General features: G+C 35.9%; 1 long non-coding RNA gene across 1 annotated transcript in view; it reads right to left on the bottom strand.

The window, feature by feature from the left end:
• Positions 1-16,688, bottom strand: part of LOC106997312 (uncharacterized) — a 170,858-nt gene extending 154,170 nt beyond the window's left edge. The window contains exon 1 of the long non-coding RNA XR_013415860.1: positions 16,587-16,688. This is a non-coding gene — a long non-coding RNA (uncharacterized LOC106997312). The remainder of the gene's footprint in view (positions 1-16,586) is intronic.
• Positions 16,689-18,630: the final 1,942 nt, after the last annotated feature.

Below are 18,630 nucleotides of genomic sequence, written 5' to 3'. Positions count from 1 at the left end.
CATTGGATGTAGCTGCTCTTCATCCAGAGACTTACAAACTAAAAACGTTAAGTTATCTGTGGTCAAACCAACCTAATATACAAGGGTGAGATGGGAGCAGAGTAATTGTAAAAGATACCTCTCATCAGAAAAATGAGAAATGAGAGGCATAGAGCAGCCATTATTCTAAGCAATTCTGAAATCCATCCAGGCACATGTTAAAAGGATCCCCTGCTCTAGGTCTGTGAAAGTTCCTTGATTAAGTTCTATTTCTGCTCCTTGAGAGTGATTTATTTGTCTGTTTTTCTCTGGATCTCTTGCCTCCACCTCTAGGATTTTCATCTTTCTAACTAGAAATGGCCATGATTCGCAGTCTGATTTCTGCCTCCAAAATGTTGGAAGCCTAGAAACCTTTCTTTTTGTAATCGATTTTAGTCCAAGCTGGCAGTGCTTTTGTTAGTATAATGGTCTTTAAAACTCATAGATTGCTTATGAATCTGATTTACATCTATTGTATGTAATTTCTAAAATTCTCCACTTCCAAAATTCATATCTAATTCATTTCAAAACAGGCCTTCCTCCACTTTAGATGTGGTAGGCTGCTATGAAAAAAAAAAAAATGCCCTTAGAATTATTAGGAGACAATTTATCTTGCTGAGGGCTCTTCTGTCCACCTTAGAACCTTTAAAGATTTTTAAAAAATGGATCTTATAACCAGTCACACCTTTGTCTATTTTTGTACTAAGGCCATTTCCTACTTTGTGGATTTTTACCAACCTGGGAGACAATTTATTTTTTGACCCAGCAATTACTGGCTTCTTTTTATTTCTTCTAAAATCTGCTTATAAACAAAACTGTTCATTTTTAAACTTATTCTCTCTGTTTCCATACTTATTATATGCAGCTAACAGGGGTCAGTTGACACACTCAGCATCTGTCATAAAATCTCTTTAGATGCACAAGTTCATTAGGTACATTTTCTATCTTCCAAGTTTCTGCAGATTAAAGCTTTGCCAAATATTCCACTATAGCACAACTTTGTCTACCACTGTCTCAACCTTCACTAACAGTTTCTTCACTGTATTTCCAGCCTCCATCCAAAGCCAATATTACGTATTTTAGTATTTTATTACATGTTTTAGGTTTTGTTATAGCAACACCCCACACTGGATACTAGGTTTTCTTTTTGAGACGGAGTCTCGCTCTGTCGCCCAGGCTGGAGTGCAGTGGCGTGATCGCGGCTCATTGCGAGCTCCGCCTCCCGGGTTCCCGCCATTCTCCTGCCTCAGCCTCCCAAGTAGCTGGGACTACAGGCGCCGCCACCACGCACGGCTAGTTTTTTTGTATTTTTTGTATTTTTAGTAGAGAGGGGGTTTCACCGTGTTAGCCAGGATGGTCTCGATCTCCTGACCTCGTGATCCGCCCGCCTTGGACTCCCAAAGTGCTAGGATTACAGGCGTGAGCCACCGTGCCCGGCCACTAGTTTTTATATCAGTTAACTTTTTTGTGTTAAACAACAATTTGCTTTAGACAATAAATGTTTACTTTTATGCTTTAGTGGTTCACCTGGCTGGTTCTTCTTCTCTGAGCCAGATTCATCGGTGCTGGGTTTTCAGATAGCCTCATTCATGTATCAGGCAGTAGGCTTGCTGTCGGTTGGATAATGGCAATGACTTTGCCATCTGTTTCTTCATCCAGCAGGTTTACGTGGACTAATTCAGTGATTGCAAGGTTCTCAAGATCAGAGACAGCAAGTCTCATTTTGTTTTTTAGCCACTGCTTATGTCACTTTTGATATGTCCCTTTGCCCAAAGCAAGTCACATGGCCAAGCCCAGATTCAAGAAATGGTGAAAAGATTTCCACCTTCTGATGAATGGAGCTGCAAAGTCACATTACAAAAGGAAGGATGCATAAAAGGGCAGAAGAATGTCCAGCCGTTTTTGCAGTCTATCACAGCAAGCATATTTTATGTAAGACCTGAGTATAATTTTTTATTGCTAATCTAATCATTAGAGTTTGCCAAATTTTCTATGCTATGTTTATGGGAAAGATTATTATTGTTTCCATAAATTATGTAAGGTTTTGAGAATATAAGCATATGTGTTTAACTAAATTGAATTATAAATATTAATACCTTTTATAAGAACTTGTGAAGTGGAACCAATGTTGCAAATCCTGTGAACTTAATCACTAATACTCCGCCTACTCTGTCTTGGTGAAATTATGAAAGGTTATCTCTCTGACAAACAGTTTATATCCATTTTGATTGTGTTGTTCTGTAGGGGCAATTTAAATGCAATTTCCAAGATTATTAATGGACTTTAAGACTTTGGGCTAGTATTAAGTTAATGAATAAGTAATCGTTCTTATTAAAGTAAAAATTTAGCAACTTATATGCATCATCTTATAATATGCTGATAAGTTAATATTTTAAAGCTAAAGTTGAAAGCTTTAATTTAGCATCTCATCATATGTTTTTATAAGGGTATGTAAACATATCCCAATTATTAGACAGATAAAGGTTGGCATGATAAAGAATAGAGTATAAAAAATTTAAAATTGGTCTGGAAGTATTTAGCCTTTTCATAAAAAAGGTTAATGGATTATTCTCTGTAATCAGCCCAGATAGCAGAGTTTCCTTAACCCATCAGAATTCTCTCACCTGCAGTCCTGGTAAGTTTTCATCCTACTTATAAATTATTTTATAATAAACAATAAAATGTTTCACTTCTGAAATAAGTAGTTATTTGGTTACCTTCTTCTATTATTTAATATACCGTCATTCTAATTAATAGAATTCAAGATTATAATAATTTACTCATGACTTATGCTCATATTTTGATATAGTGATCAGTGTCCTCTCACCAATCTTTTGGATATTGTCTTTCCCAAACTCAAGCACGAAATTTAAAATTATAAAACTATTTAGATATATTTGACATCCTTACTCTTTTGTGCCATATTTGCTCATTTTCCTTCTAACAAGGAGTGACTGGAAATAATTAGATAGGTTTGGTATTTTCTATTGTTTATTAGATTGTGAATGACAGCCATTCTATTTATCAAACTAACAGTATAGGAAGAGCTGTCAAATCAAATATAGAAGCTCAGCCTTCATAGGTCAAGTATGTACAAATAAGATATTGTTCATAAGAACTTATTTCCAGTCATTTGGTTTCAGGATAGACTGAAGTGTTCTCATGTTCATGTGCAAAACCTGGTACGATATTGCTAGAACAAATCGATTCTTTAAAATATGTTGTCTTAATGTTTGTAATACCCTTCTCAGCTGGCTGCACATGTAGCACATATTCTACCGAATGGCTCAAAAGTTCTGGAGGTTTTTCAGTGTCCCTAGTATTCACATTATGTTCTTATATACAGGGTAAACTTTAACTGGATCCTTTTTAAAGAATGAAAGATTATGCCTCAACAGGAAATTTTAATCTCCTCTGTTCTTATATTTTTGGTGACTATTATAAAATGTACAGTGAGTGTTCAGTCATATCATGAAACATGTTCCCCCCAACCGCAACATTGCCCTTAAAGCTCATGCTATATAAGCTATAGGAAAGAAATTACATCTTTTAGAGGAAACTTCTGAGGAATGACAATCTCAGTAAGGACTATATCAGCAACTGTAGGCTCTTAGTAGTTAAAGGAGTAGATAAATGCTTACAAGAGTCCCGGTGTAAGCTGACATTACCACCTGCCAAACTATGCCAGAGGACTAAATCAGAATTTCCAAAACACCTTGGTCCAGGAGTGGATGACTTCCTGCATGCTTATTGATGCCTTTGGTTCTGAATGGATAAAAACTAATTATGTGAGGCCGGGCGCGGTGGCTCAAGCCTGTAATCCCAGCACTTTGGGAGGCCGAGACGGGCGGATCACAAGGTCAGGAGATCGAGACCAGCCTGGCTAATACGGTGAAACCCCGTCTCTACTAAAAAATACAAAAAACTAGCCGGGTGAGGTGGCGGGCGCCTGTAGTCCCAGCTACTCGGGAGGCTGAGGCAGGAGAATGGCGTAGACCCGGGAGGCGGAGCTTGCAGTGAGCTGAGATGCGGCCACTGCACTCCAGCCTGGGCGACAGAGCGAGACTCCGTCTCAAAAAAAAAAAACAAAAAACAAAACTAATTATGTGAGACTAAATTAAACTGGTAACAAGATTTCAATTGCTTTTTGTTTTTGCTTTTGAGATGGGGTCTCGGTCTATCACCTACGCTGGAGTACAGTGACACAATCATAGCTCACTGCAGCTTCAACTTCCCAGACTCCAGGGGTCCTCCCACCTTACCCTCTCAAGTAGCTGGGACCACAGATGGATACCACAATGCCCACCTAATTTTTTTTTTTTTCTGGAGAGACGGGGTCTCCCTCTGTTGCCCACACTGGTCTCAACCTCCTGAACTCAAGCATTCCTCCTGCCTCAGCCTCCCAGTGTGCTGAGATTACAGGCATGAGATACCACATGTGGCTTAATTGGTATTTTTAATTGAAATATTGATGGTATTGTTTATAATGTTCAAAATTCTGATGGCCATCTGGAAGAAGTCTTTTTCCTGTTTTCACATATGTAAAACCCTTGTTTCTGCAAAATAAATATGCACAAACTGGAATAAAACACTTTTATAATTTCCTCTAACTCACCATTCAGAAATAAAGAAAGGTGTTCTATGAGAAATATTAAATAAATTGTAACCCTATGAAGCAAAGGATGAAAATTATGTAGAATATTAATGCTTCTTGATGGTTTTGTCTGGAAAACTGTTCAAAATGTATTCAAAAATGCTGAAAATGCCATAAAACCTATAATAAGAAATGTATACTATATTTATGAAATTTTTACTCATACTTCCTACCAGGATAAAATAGATAAAATATGTAAGAAATATCCCATTTAAAGGCAAATCTTATTTAATTAAGACAAGTCCACAATTAAATAAAGAGGACAGTGTGTAAATAATGCCTACAAAATCATTTCAAGACATTTCTCTCCACCTACTCTGTAGCTTATGGAGCTTATCCTTACATGTAGTCAAGACATCACTTTCTAGGAAATCAGAAACACTGGTAAACTTAGGGATCTCAAATTTGGATTTGAAGGGAATTTTCCTATAGTTAAAAGCCCTGAGGGTAAAACACAAAAGAGGCAAATTGAATGATTCTTGGTTTTACTCCTTGGAATACAGGAACTGGTGAAAACAATAAAGGTATTTATGATACAATAAATGTGACCTGAAAAATGTCGCCAGGGGATCTGCAAAGCTAATAAATAAAATAAATTCCCTAACATTAATATTGTATGATTCTAGTTATGTTAAACATTGTAACAGGAATGCCTTTGAATATTTATCAATCTGCAAGTCAAGAAAACAGTTCTGAAGGAGAAATACATAAATTAATACCATTGAATCAAAATATTGGAAAGCAAACTTTTTTGATCAAATTTGTGCCTTAGGGAGGACTATGACTACAATTAGGGTCTGACTTCACTCTTTCCGACTTATATATTTTTTTATTAAATCTTTTCTAAGACATGGTTTATGATTTAGAGATGGGCCCTGGAAAGCAGAAGCTTTCTCTTATCAGCCAACTCTACAAAGCTAATTTTGTAGAGTCCTTATGAAATCCCTGTTTCCTGAAACAAGCTCTAAAGGAGAGAGGGTGTTTTGTTACACAAACCCCAGGAATCTTTGGTTTTGTTTTGTTGACAAAACCAACCCAAAAATTATGATATCAAAATTTTTGATGGTCAAATAATTTGAACTATAAATGCTCTGATTTTCTCTGATTATTCTGTTAGCCTACTTGAAAGCTAAATGCTCTTGCATAATATCCTTATGAAAACCTTTATTCAACAACCAAAATTACCTATTAGGATTTCTTATTTTTAATATGTAAAAATGATTTGTTGTTTGTCGTTAGAGTTGTTTGTGTGCATATGTATAAATATGGGTGCAATTTCTGACTATATGGAAATCCACATATTCCCACATTCATGCCAAGTCTTCTATGAGGACTCCTGCTGTGCTCATTTTACCACCCATTGTAGGCAGATTAATGCCCTTTCCGCCCAAAGATGCCCATGTGTTAATCTCCAACCGGTGAATATGTTAGGTTATATGGCAAAGGGAAAATCAGGTTGTCAATGAAATTGAGGTTACTAATCAGCTGACCTGAAAATGAGGAAATTTTCTTACTGGGTAGGGACAATCTAATAACACGTGGGGGATAGGTCAAATTCAGAAAGATATTTGAACATGCTATGCTGCTGGCATTGAAGGTGGAGGAAGCAGCCATAAGCCAAGGAATGTAGGTGGTCACTAGAAGCTGGGAAAAGCAAGGAAATAGATTATCTCCAAGAGACTTCAGAAAGGAATACAGCCCTGGTGACACCTTGATTTAGCCCAAGGGCAGCCATTTCAGACTTCTGAAGTCAAGAACTGCACGATAATAAACATGTGTTGTTTTAAGCCATTAAAGTTGTGGTTATTTATTATAACAGGTATAGCAAATTAATACACTTCAGTATTTCTGATATCCATTAGAATAATAGCCCAACTCCTTCCCATGTCCTAAGAGGCATTGCATAAACAAGTCCCTCCTTCTCCTCTCATGGCATCTTGCCACATTCCTCTCTTTGTTACTCTGCTCAAGCAATGCTAACATTCTCTCATTTCTTTGAATGTGCCGAAATCTTCTACCAGAGGACTTTACACTTGGCACTCCTTTGTCTAGATTGTTTCTCTCCCTGCTCTTTGCTGGACTGGCTCTTTCTCATTCTTCAAGTTGTGGGTATATGTCATCTTTACAGTAAGGCATCTGGGACCACTTTTAAAATATCTCACCACATATACATGCAGAGTTATTCTTGTATTCTTATTATTCCTTTTTTTCTGCTTCTATTACTATTTGATACACTCTTATTCAGTTGTTTGTTTACCTTTGTTTCTCACCCCTGCTTGAATGTAAGCTCCACAAAATTGGAAACAAACTTGTTTTCTGTTGAGTGCCCCAGAATATAAACTGGACTCTCATACACATGAAAAGCTCATAGTTTTTGAAGGAAATAAGTAGAGTGCTTCAACAATACCAAACGACCTGTGGTTATCAAAATATTGTGTTTGTATTAGTCCATTCTCACATTACTATAAAGAACTGCCCAAGACTGGGTAATTTACAAAAACAGGAGGTTTAATTGACTTACAGTTCCACATGGCTGGGGAGGCTCAGAAAATTTACAATCATGGAGGAAGTGGAAGCAGGTACATCTTACATGGTGGCAGGTGAGAGAGAGCAAGCAAAGGGGGAAGGCCCCTCTATAAAACCATCAGATCTTGTGAGAACTCACTGACTATCATGAGAACAGCATGGGGGGAAACTGTCCCCATGATCCAATCACCTCCCACCAGGGCCCTCCCTAGATAGCTGGAGATCACAATTTGAGATGAGATTTGGGTAAGGACACAAAGCCAAACCATATCAGTGTTCATTCTTGCCTATATGCCTTGTGAACATAGTATTCACTCTATCTTGTTCCCCTTGCTTGCTGAGACAATGCCAATGTGTTCTTTAACATTTAATTTTAATGTATCATCTCTATGAAGATTTTGGTGACTGTCTTCATTCCTATTTCAGTATTCATTGCTATGTAAAAAACCATCCCCAATCATAGTGGCTTAAAACACTTATAGTTGAAGTATCTCATCTTTATTAGGCTTAGCTTGGTGGTTCTCTGCTCTGTGTATGGTCATTCACTTAGCAGCATTGAGCTTGGAAGCTGGACTGGTTGGTCTGGGGCTATAAGGACAAATAAGGCTTTACTAAATGGTGTAGTGACTTGACACTCCATGTGTTCACTCCATTTGGCTAGTGTGGGCTTCCTCCGGGCATCATGGTTTCAGACTAATGTCCCTTCTTACATAGCAGCTAATTTCAAGAGAGAACATGAAATATACCAGGTTTCTTAAAATCAAAACCCAGAATGGACATGGCACAATGACATATCTGCTATATTCTGTTAGCCAAAGAAAGCAACAAATACAGCCCAGTTTCAAAAACAAGTATGATCATTCATTTTGATTCGGCCACAGAGTGCCCAGATACTTTTTCAAACATTATGCTGGGTGTGTCTGTCTGTGGTGTGTCTGGATGAGATTAACATTTGAATTGGAGTAAAGGAGATTACACTTTCTAATGTGGGTGGCCCTTATCCAATCTGTTCAAGGCCTGAATGCAATAAAAAGGCTGATCCTTCCTTGAATAAGAAAAAATTTCTCCTATCTGCCTATCTTTGAGCTGGCACATCAACTGTTTTTCCTGCCTTTGGACTCAGATTGAAACATCCGCTCTTCCAGGACCTCAAGCCTTCCAGCCTTTGTACAGGAAGTATAGGAACTATACCATTGGCTTCCCTGAGTCTCTAGCTTGCTATTCATCATGCATATCTTGGGACTTTACAGAGTATGTCATTGGAGAGTACATAATTGCACAAGAATTGCACACACACACATATACATATATACATATATTTATGAAACATATACATGTAATAAGTCTACATAAAATGGTTTGCTCTTCCTTTGAAGAGCGACAGCATCCTGTGCTCCCCTGTTAAGTCATTCACTACATACCCCTACAATCTGATGATTTATCTATCTTTTCTACTGGATTTTTAATACTTTAAGAGAGGAGATAACATTTGTCACTATATTCCTAGCATTTAATCTCAATATAGTATTTAATGATACTTGGTGAATGAATGACTGAATAATAAATGTACTCTATATTTATAAATTTTTAATGCTTACTTTTATAAACTTTATAATTCCTTTTTAACTTCCATTTAGTTACTATATACTCTAAGAAATACATTGCACTATTTCTCTAAGACACCATTTCTACCTTTAAGATCTTTAAATAAGTCAGAACAATATAGAACCAACAATATACAATTGTTACTGTGCAGTATCTCTTCTTCATTTGAGCAAAAGGAAGATAACCTGGTTCTAACTAATAACATTATCCTATAGAACATTTTTTGAGATAAATTTTAAATTATAAAATTATTTTTATACTTAGAAAATTTTAAAAATCACACTAAAAATAGCTATATTTTTAAAAATCTATGAAAGAAGATCATATACTTTTCTAAAGATTTTGTGCTGAATTGATACTTTTTTGTCTGAAAATATTAGATATCCCAGTATCGGAATTATCATGGGGTGTAAAGATTTCAGCACATATCTCTTACAAAGATTGTGTCTAGGCTAATATCCCCCCTACCTCATTCTTTCCCCTCACACTGGGACCTCTACATCTTTAACAAAGAAAAGACAATAAAAGACAATTTTAGAGCTTTGGAACGGCCTGAAGTTTGCTTTATCAAGGACAATACTGGCAACTTTCCAGAAACCTGGAGGCCATGGCTCATCTGCAAATCATGTACATATATTTGCATGAATTTTATTTTGATTAGTAGCCTCAACCCATGATGGTACTTAGGATGAATGAAGCATTTTACATATATGAATAAATGAAGACAATTTAGTAGTCTTAATGCTCATGGCTGTATTTTCCCTATTTCTTAACTCTAATTCTCCTCATCCATCTCCTTCTTGTTATTCCTTCTCTTTAAATTCATATGGGTGTTGCTTTTCTTTTTTATTGTTGCTATTTTCTTTTTTTTAGCATAATGATTCTGTGTACATGGTGGGAAGGAAGATGCCCTGCTATTGTGTTTTATTGATCCATTTAACCTAGATCTACTATAAAATCATTATGACTTAGTGATTTTTGCAAAGTCTTTTTTTATCTCACCTGAAATAAATTGGCATCTTTTTGGGCTAAGTGGAGTACATGAAGCCTGAAAACTGTGCAATTTTGTTTTGAAGAGGTTGTCCTTAAGGTGCTCCATAAACTAAAACATAATTGTAGGGACAAATATATAAAAGCTGCATATAAATGTGCTAAAAGTACAGGCAAAAAAGAATTACTATTCTATTAACAGCTTTTAATTTTTATGAAGCTTTGTATTGAAATAACAGAAAGTTCTTGACAGCATATGAGGAGTGATTAAATGGTGGTTAATAACTAGTTTAATGATCAACCACGTAAGTCTGTAAACTTTACCAAAAAATCCTTATGCACTTAATGTAGTCAATGACTGATACAGAAAATGATTTTTCTCTGTGTATTCAATGTAGATTTTTCCCAGAGAATGAAAGGCCATCAATTCTAGATTTGGGGAAACAAAATTTTTTCTTCCTTGCCTTGCTAATTCATTTTGTGTTCTTTCCTCTTTTCTGTTGTTTTCTCTCTTATTTTATTCTTCTGTGCTCTAACACACTTAATTTCTTTCTAAGCTGGGCACAGTGGCTCATGCTAGTAATCCCAGCACTTTGAGAGGCCGAGGTGGGTGGATCACCTGAGGTCAGGAGTTCAAGACCAGTCTGACCAACATGGTGAAACCCTGTCTCTACTAAAATGCAAAAAATTAGCCAGGCGTGGTGGCGCATGCCTGTAATCCCAGCTACTCGAGAGGCTGAGTCAGGAGAATCACTTGAACCCAGGAGGCAGAGGTTGCAGTGAGCCAAGATTGTGCCATTGCACTCTAGCCTGGGCAACAAAAGTGAAATTCTGTCTCAAAAAAAAAAGAAAGAAAGAAAAATTTATAGTATTTTAGTACAGTCAGATCTTCTACAAGCAATAATATATTTACATTTGTGTTAGTTATTCCTCAGTAGGGCCTAGTTTATTTATGAGGAATAATATTTATTGATTCCACTTATATTTGGAGCAATGGAAAAATGTATGAAATTATTTCAGAATATGATTAATGTTTCTCATTTATAAGCTGTAAGGATAGTAATACAGTTATAAATATTTAAAGATAAAAATCCACAAATATTATAGAGAACTCAATGTTACTAAGTAATAGAAATGTTACTGTGAATAGTACTTTAGGAATTTAGGTTAAAATGAATTTGGAATTTGGATCCATTGGTGTTTGATCACAGAAGCAGATGAGGAGGAGAGATATAGAATAAAGAATTTATTATGAGGTAATCCTTTATACAACTATGGGATCTGATGAGGAAGATCATGGAGAGGCTGTTGGTTGTCAGAGTCAGCAGTTGGGAAGGATGGCTATGCTGGATAGAGGAGAATCAAGTGGAGACAAACTAGGACTCATTGGGATAAAGCTGAACTCATGAGGATAAATTAGAACTCAGATCTGATTTTCACAACCTCTAACCTGGCCCGAGTGACCTGCAGGAGAATGTAGTGTCCTTTGTCACAGAGTTGCTAATGTACCTGTTCCAGAACTTGAAAATTCTGAAATGGAAGATCCAGTAGGATCTGGAGGGCTTGTCAGCCTGGCTCCTGGCACATACCAACAAGATGAGCTACCAGATGCACAAAAACACGAGAAAGCAGAAGCAATATCTAGTGCCCTACACTGAATTTCTGCTTTACTCCTGCTTTACTTCTGCCGTCTGAATTTTATGCAAATTTCTCTTGCAGACTGTCCTAACCAGGAAACATACCAGAAGAGCATTCAGGAAAAAGTACTTTCAGCTTAACCTAAGCTGATACAGAAAAATACATCACCATCAACCTTTTGTCTACTTTTCAAACATAAGAACTTCTCTCCATTATATCCATCATTCAAATAAAGACAATATTTGAGTCACGAAAAGTGCCATGCAACCTCCTTTGTCAATTAATTGCATTATAAACTTTTCTCCAGAAGAAAACACAAGTCCCTTTATCGATCTTAGGGTGGTTTTACTGTTTTTCTAGCTGACACCTCCTTCCCTTTCAATATTCCATCACTTAAGTATTGATTTTTTCTTGAGGCAAATTTTCTTAAGTATTGTATATTTCTGCATGTCACCAAAGGCATTAACAGCTATTTTGCTTTGTACTGTCTTTCTAAGGACATTTGGAAGACAGAAATTGTTACCTCCTAGGATAATAAAAATAGGGGTTATTATTCTAGAGTAAGAAAGAAAATGTTTTTTATCAAGAGGAGAGTATAATCAGGTTTGCCAAGATTTTCCTCTATAGGATCTAGGACTGTTAATATCAGTATTACTTTCCTGTAGTGCCTTCAATGCAATGGGCAGGCAACATATAGCTCTCATCACATCATTCTGTAAGAATTGGGGCTTGAATAACATTGGGGCACAATACTGTTACTTAGGCTAGTGCTATTGTTGTGAGTAATAACCTGTCTTTTGTCCCTGACCCGAGTATGTCATGTCTTCTGTTACTATCTATGGAACTGGCTAATCTGTTAACTTGCAAGTAGGGTAAAAACTCAGACCCTGAACACTTTCTAATGACACTGAGATATCAAAATGAAATTAAGTCATCTATACACATACAACATGTCATGTAGTACGAAAATAAGGAAAATGGTTAATGTATCCAGAAAAATATCCATGTGAAAATAATAAAGGAACATTCATAGCTATTATAATGCCCTTTTCTGCAACTGATCCATGGTTGTAGCTGATATTACTTTCTTCTGTCATTGTTGATCCATATTTCCTTAGCTCTCAGAAAGCTCTAGTTGGTTGTGGTCTCTTACCTGTCAGAGTCAGCCAAATATTCACTGTTGTTTTTTAAATTGATACAAAATATTTGTTTGGATTTATGGGGTAAATGTGATATTTTATTACATGCATAGAATTTGTAATGATCAAGTCAGGGTATTTAGGGTATCATAACCTTAAATATGTATTATTTCTTTGTGTTGGGAACATTTCAAGTCCTCTTTTCCAGATCACCAAATGGGCCTAATAGATAGGGTATATTTCATCCAACAGCTTCATAATATACATCTTTCTATTTAGTACATAAAACAGTGTCCAGGATAGGTGATATGTTAAGCCATAAATAGAGTCTCAATAAATTTTAAAAAAATAGAAACTATGTCAAGTATTTTCTCAAATAATATTGTAATAAAACTATAAATCAGTAACAATAAAAAAATTTGGAAGTATACAAATACATGAATATTTTATCAAATAATAATGTACTAAAACTATAAATCAGTAACAAGAAAAATCTGGAAAGTATACAAATACATAAAAATTAAACAACATGCTCCTGAATGGCCATTGAGTCAATGAAGATATTAAGAGGAAATCAAAAAGTTTCTTGAAAAAAATGAAGATGGAAACGTAAAACACCAAAACCTATGAGATACAGCAAAAGCAGTACCAAGAAGAAAGTTTATAATAAATGCATACATCAAAAAATAGAAATATTGAAATAAACAGTCTAATAATGATTCACTTCAAGGAACCAGAAAAGCAAGAATGAACCAAATCCAAATTAGTATAAGGAAAGAAATAATAAATATCAGAGCAGAACTAAACAAAATAGAGACTAAAAAAAATTACAAGAAATCAATGAAACAAAAGTTGATTTTTTTTGTAAAGATAAACAAAACTGATAAACCTGTAGCTAGACTAACCAAGACAAAAAAATAAAAGACCCAAATAAATAAAATCAGATACAAAGACATTACAATTGAAACAACAGAAATACAAAAGATCATCAGAGAGACTACTATGGACAACAATACTACCTAACTGGAAAGCCTACAGGAAATGGATAAATTTCTGAACATACACAACCTCGCAAGACTGAATCAGAAAAAAAAAAAAAAAAGAAAACATGAACAGACCAATAATGAGTAATGAGATTGAATCAGTGATTAAAAAGTCTCACAACAAAGAAAAGCCAATGACCAGATGGCTTCACTGCTGAATTCTATCAAACTATTAAAGAAAAACTGACACCAATACTCTCAATCTGTTTCAAAAGAATTGGAGAGGGAAAGGAACACTCCCTAATTCATTCTAAGAAGCCAACATTATCCTGATACTAAAGCCAGACAAGGATGGAACAAAAAAAGAAAACAGGCTAATATATCTTAAGACCACAGACCCAAAAATCTTCAATACAATATTAGCAAACTGAATCCAACAGCATATCAAAAAGCTGATATGCTATGATGAAGAAGGATTTATATCAGGGATGCAAGGATGACATTTGATGAACTTCAGCATCCTTTCATGATAAAAACTCTCAGCAAATTAGGCATAGAAGGAACATACTACAACATAATAAAGGCCATATATGACAAACCCATGGCTAACATCATACTGAACGAGGAGGAACAGAAAGCCTTTCCTGTAAGAACTGGAGCAAGACAATGTCCACTTTCACCACACTTTTTAAATGTAGTACTAGACATTCTAGCTGGAGCAATCAGACAAGAGAAAGAAATAAGACCTCCAACCACAAAAAAAGGAAGTAAATTTGTTGCTTTATGCAGATGACATAATCTTATAATTAGAAAAATCTGAGGACTCAACCAAAAAACTCTTAGATCCAATGAAGACATTCAGTAAAGTTGCAGGATTCAAAATCAATATACAAAATAAGTAGCATTTCTACACATCAATGATAAACTAACTGAAAAAAATCAAGAAGGCAATTCTATTTGTAGTAGCTACAGAAAAGGAAAACCTAAGAATAAATTTAACCAAGGAGGTAAAAGATCACTACAAAGAAAGCTACAAAACATCGATGAAAGAAATTGAAGAGGACATACAGATGGAAAGCCTTCCTAAGTTTATGGATTGGAAAATCTAATATTGTTAAAATGACCGTACTACCCAAATAAATATACAGATTCAATGCAATCTCTACCAAAATACCATTGTCATTTTTCAGAGAAATCAATAAAACAATCCTAAAGTTTGTATGGAACTAAGAAAGACCCAAAATGGCCAAAGCCATCCTGAGCAAAAAGAACAAAACTGGAAGCACCACACAACCTAACTTTGAACTATATTACAAGGATATAGTAACCAAAGAGCATGGTATTGGTGTAAAAACAGAACATAGAATAATGAAATAGAATAGAGAACCTAGAAATAAATCCACATATTTACAGCCAACTAGTCTTCAACAAAGGTGCCAAGAACACGTATCGAAGAAAGGACACTCTCTTGAATATATCATGCAGGGAAAACCAGATCCATATAAAGAAGAACGAAACTAAACTCCTATTTCGCAGTGTATATATAAATCAACTCAAAATGGATTAAAGACTTAAATGTAAAACTGAAAGCTCTAAAACTACAAGAAGAAAATGTAGGGAAAGTACTTCAGGGCATTGTTCTAGGCAAAGATTTTATGGCGAAGGCCTTAAAAGCACATTTAAAAAAAAATCCAAATAAGACCGTATTGAACTAAGAAGTTTCTGCACAGTAAATGAAACAATCAACAAAGTAAAGAGATAACACACAGAATCAGAGAAAATATTTGCAAACTATTCATCTAACAAGGAACTGATAATCCAGAATATACAAGGAACTCAAACAACTCAATAGTAGAAAGCAAACAATCGCATTAAAAGGTGGGCAAAGGACATTTCACAAAAGACACACAAATAGCCAATAGTTATGAAGAAAATGCTCAACATCACAAATTATCAAAGATATGCAAATCAAAACCAAAACGAGATATCATCTTACCCCAGTTAAAATGGTCATTATTGGCCGGGAGTGGTGGCTCATTTCTGTAATCCCAGCACTTTGGAAGGCCAAGGCCTGTGGATCACTTGAGGTTAGGAGTTCGAGACCAGCCTGACCAACATGGTGAAACCTCATCTTTACCAAAAAAATTAAAAATAAAAAAATAAAAATACAAAAATTATCCAGGTGAGGTGACAAGCGCCTGAAACCCCAGCTACTCAGGAGGCTGAGGCAGGAGAATCGCTTGAGCCCAGGAGGCAGTGCACTCCACCCTGGGTGGCAGAGCAACACTCCATCTCAAAAAAAGAATGGTCATTATTAAAAAGACAAAAAAAGAAAGAAAGAAAGAAAGAAAGAAACCATGCTCACAATGTTATGGAGAAAATGGGACTCATGCACTTTTGGTGGGAATGTAAATTAGTACAGCCACTATTGCAAACAGTATGAAGATTTCTCAAAAAAAGAAAAAGTAAAAATACAACTATCATATGATCTGGCAATTCCACTACTGGATATTATTCAAATAAAATAAAACCAGTTTATCAAAGGGATACTTTCACCCCTATGTTTATTGCAATACCATTTAAAATAACAGAGATACGGAATCAACATAAGTGTCATCAATGGATGAATGGATTGTTTTAAATGTGCTATATATTCACAATGGCATACTATTTAGCCATTAAAAAGAATGAAATTGTATCATCTGCAGGAACAGTGATGAAATTGGAGGTCATTATGTTAAGTGAAATAAGTCAGATACAGAAAGACAAATATGTTCTCATGCATATGTGAGAGCTAAAAAAGCTAATCTCATCTCATGTAGGTAGAGAGTAGAATGATAGAACAGATACCAGAGCTGGAAAGGAGGAGTGGTGGGGGGAACAAATATACAGGTATTGGGTTAAAACATAAAGTTAGATAGAAGAAATGAATTCTAATACTTAATAGCAAAGTAAGGTGACTATAGTTAACAACAATGCATTATATATTTTAAACTTTCATTTCTGAGAAGATTGGATTAGTAGCCAACTTGCCTGATTCAGTTGTAGTATTCTGTTGAATTTAATCACAGGACATAAAAATGGTAATAGGATCTCCGGGAAATCTCCAGCATTTCAGACTTAGTCCTCCTTGCCTCTATTATGTAATAGTGACCCAAGTTTCCCTTGACAGTCATAATTAATCACTCACCAATAAAGTAAACCTCTTGATTCACTGGCATGAGGAAGGCAGGTGGCCAATTTGGCAATGTTAACTCCCTGTTTAATGAAACCATTGCTATGTCCCCTAATAGAAGTATTTCTTCCTTGGGAACAAGACTAATATAACCCACAGTTATGTAGATAGAAAACAAATGTTTCCACTGTGGAACACTAGACATAGCAGTAAAAAAAAATTACTTCAATTTTCAGCTCTTGATCCCTGGAACCTTTAAACCAGGCTTTAAGAGAAAAAACAAAGACATCCCAGTAAAAGCATTCTAGAAAAAACAAAAACACCCTGAAAAACATTACCTCGGCCTCATGAACTATTGCCACCAAGCTGGTGCCATAACTCAATTATCAAAAATTTAGTTCAATATTCAATGGGGTAACAGGGCGAAGTTAATTGGTTGGATAAGCATAAGCCCATTGCCACACTGCTGTAAAATGAATATCTGTTCCAGTGTAAACAAAGAATTGCCTCTTTGATGGAAGAGGGCCTATGTAATCAAACTGTTGTCAGATGGCTCACTGATCTTCCAAGATTAGTGCCATATTAGAGATTCAGTTTTGCTCTCTGCTGCTGGAAAGATAGAGACTCAGAATGGCTGCCACCATCTTGACTGTGGTAAGTGAAAGTCCATGTTGCCGTTTCCAGGTATCAACACCATTGTTCTGTTTACCGCCTTGGAAAACCACATGGGGCAGACATGCATAGAATGAGTCATTGCGTCCCCTGCGTGTCCTCAGTAAGTAATCATATGGAATACAATATTTTCATACCTCATATTCCACCCCCAAAACTTTTCCTCGGACCTCCTTATCATCAGTTTTCCAATCACATTTCTTAGAAGTCTCTAACCATCTTTCCTTCCAGAAAAAAATGAACAATAGTTGTGCTACTTAAAGTTCTGCCTCGGAAAGTTTCCTTACACTATTGCTGTTCCCCAAGCCAACACCAGAACGGGGCCGTAATACTTAGTAAAACTATATAATTTATGAACACCCAACTTCGGTATATAAGCACTCCTTCAGTAATTGATTTATCCTCTTTGTGCTTAAGTTTCCTCATCTGAAAAGTATTAGAATTAAAACAGTATTGGGCCAGGCGCGGTGGCTCACGCCTATAATCCCAGCACGTTGGGAGGCCAAGGTGGGTGGATCACGAGGTCAGGAGATCGAGACCATCCTGGCTAACACAGTGAAACCCCGTCTCTACTAAACAAAATACAAAAATTAGCCGGACGTGGCGCCTGTAGTCCCAGCTACTCGGGAGGCTGAGGCAGGAGAATGGCGGGAACCCGGGAGGCGGAGCTTGCAGTGAGCCAAGATCGCGCCACTGCACTCCAGCCTGGGCGACAGAGCGAGACTCCCTCTCAAAAAAAAAAAAAAAAAGTATTTGCATCTGTAAGGTTATTGTGAGAGATCGGTAATGTAATGTGTGTAAATAAGACTGCTTCGCACTTGGTAAAGGCTCTATAAGTGCTGCCATCATTGAATCATCATCATCATAATTTTATTATTTTATTAAAATTTAGCTTTAACCAATGATTATTTAACTTTTTATCCATGTATTTCTGTTTATTTCATGATTGTAAACTCTTAATTATAAAGACCATATTTTATACTTTTGGAATATTAAGAACACCAAGCACACAATCGTATGATTACTGAGTGATATGTAAGTGTTGTATTTAATACACTTGACTCAATGTACTAGAAATTATTAGAAGAATGTTTAGATAGAGAGAAATAAAATTATGTTTGTATTAATATATATTACACTAAAACATATTATCCCATAGGTACTACTGTTTTATTCATGGCAATATCCTTAGAATCCAGGGCAAGGCTTGGTCCAAACTGAGGCCTAAAT

This window comes from Macaca mulatta, chromosome 3 (assembly GCF_049350105.2).
Source record: "Macaca mulatta isolate MMU2019108-1 chromosome 3, T2T-MMU8v2.0, whole genome shotgun sequence".
NCBI lineage: Eukaryota > Metazoa > Chordata > Mammalia > Primates > Cercopithecidae > Macaca > Macaca mulatta.
Note: the sequence above shows the minus strand (reverse complement) of the source record. Positions and strands in the feature narration are given on the sequence as shown.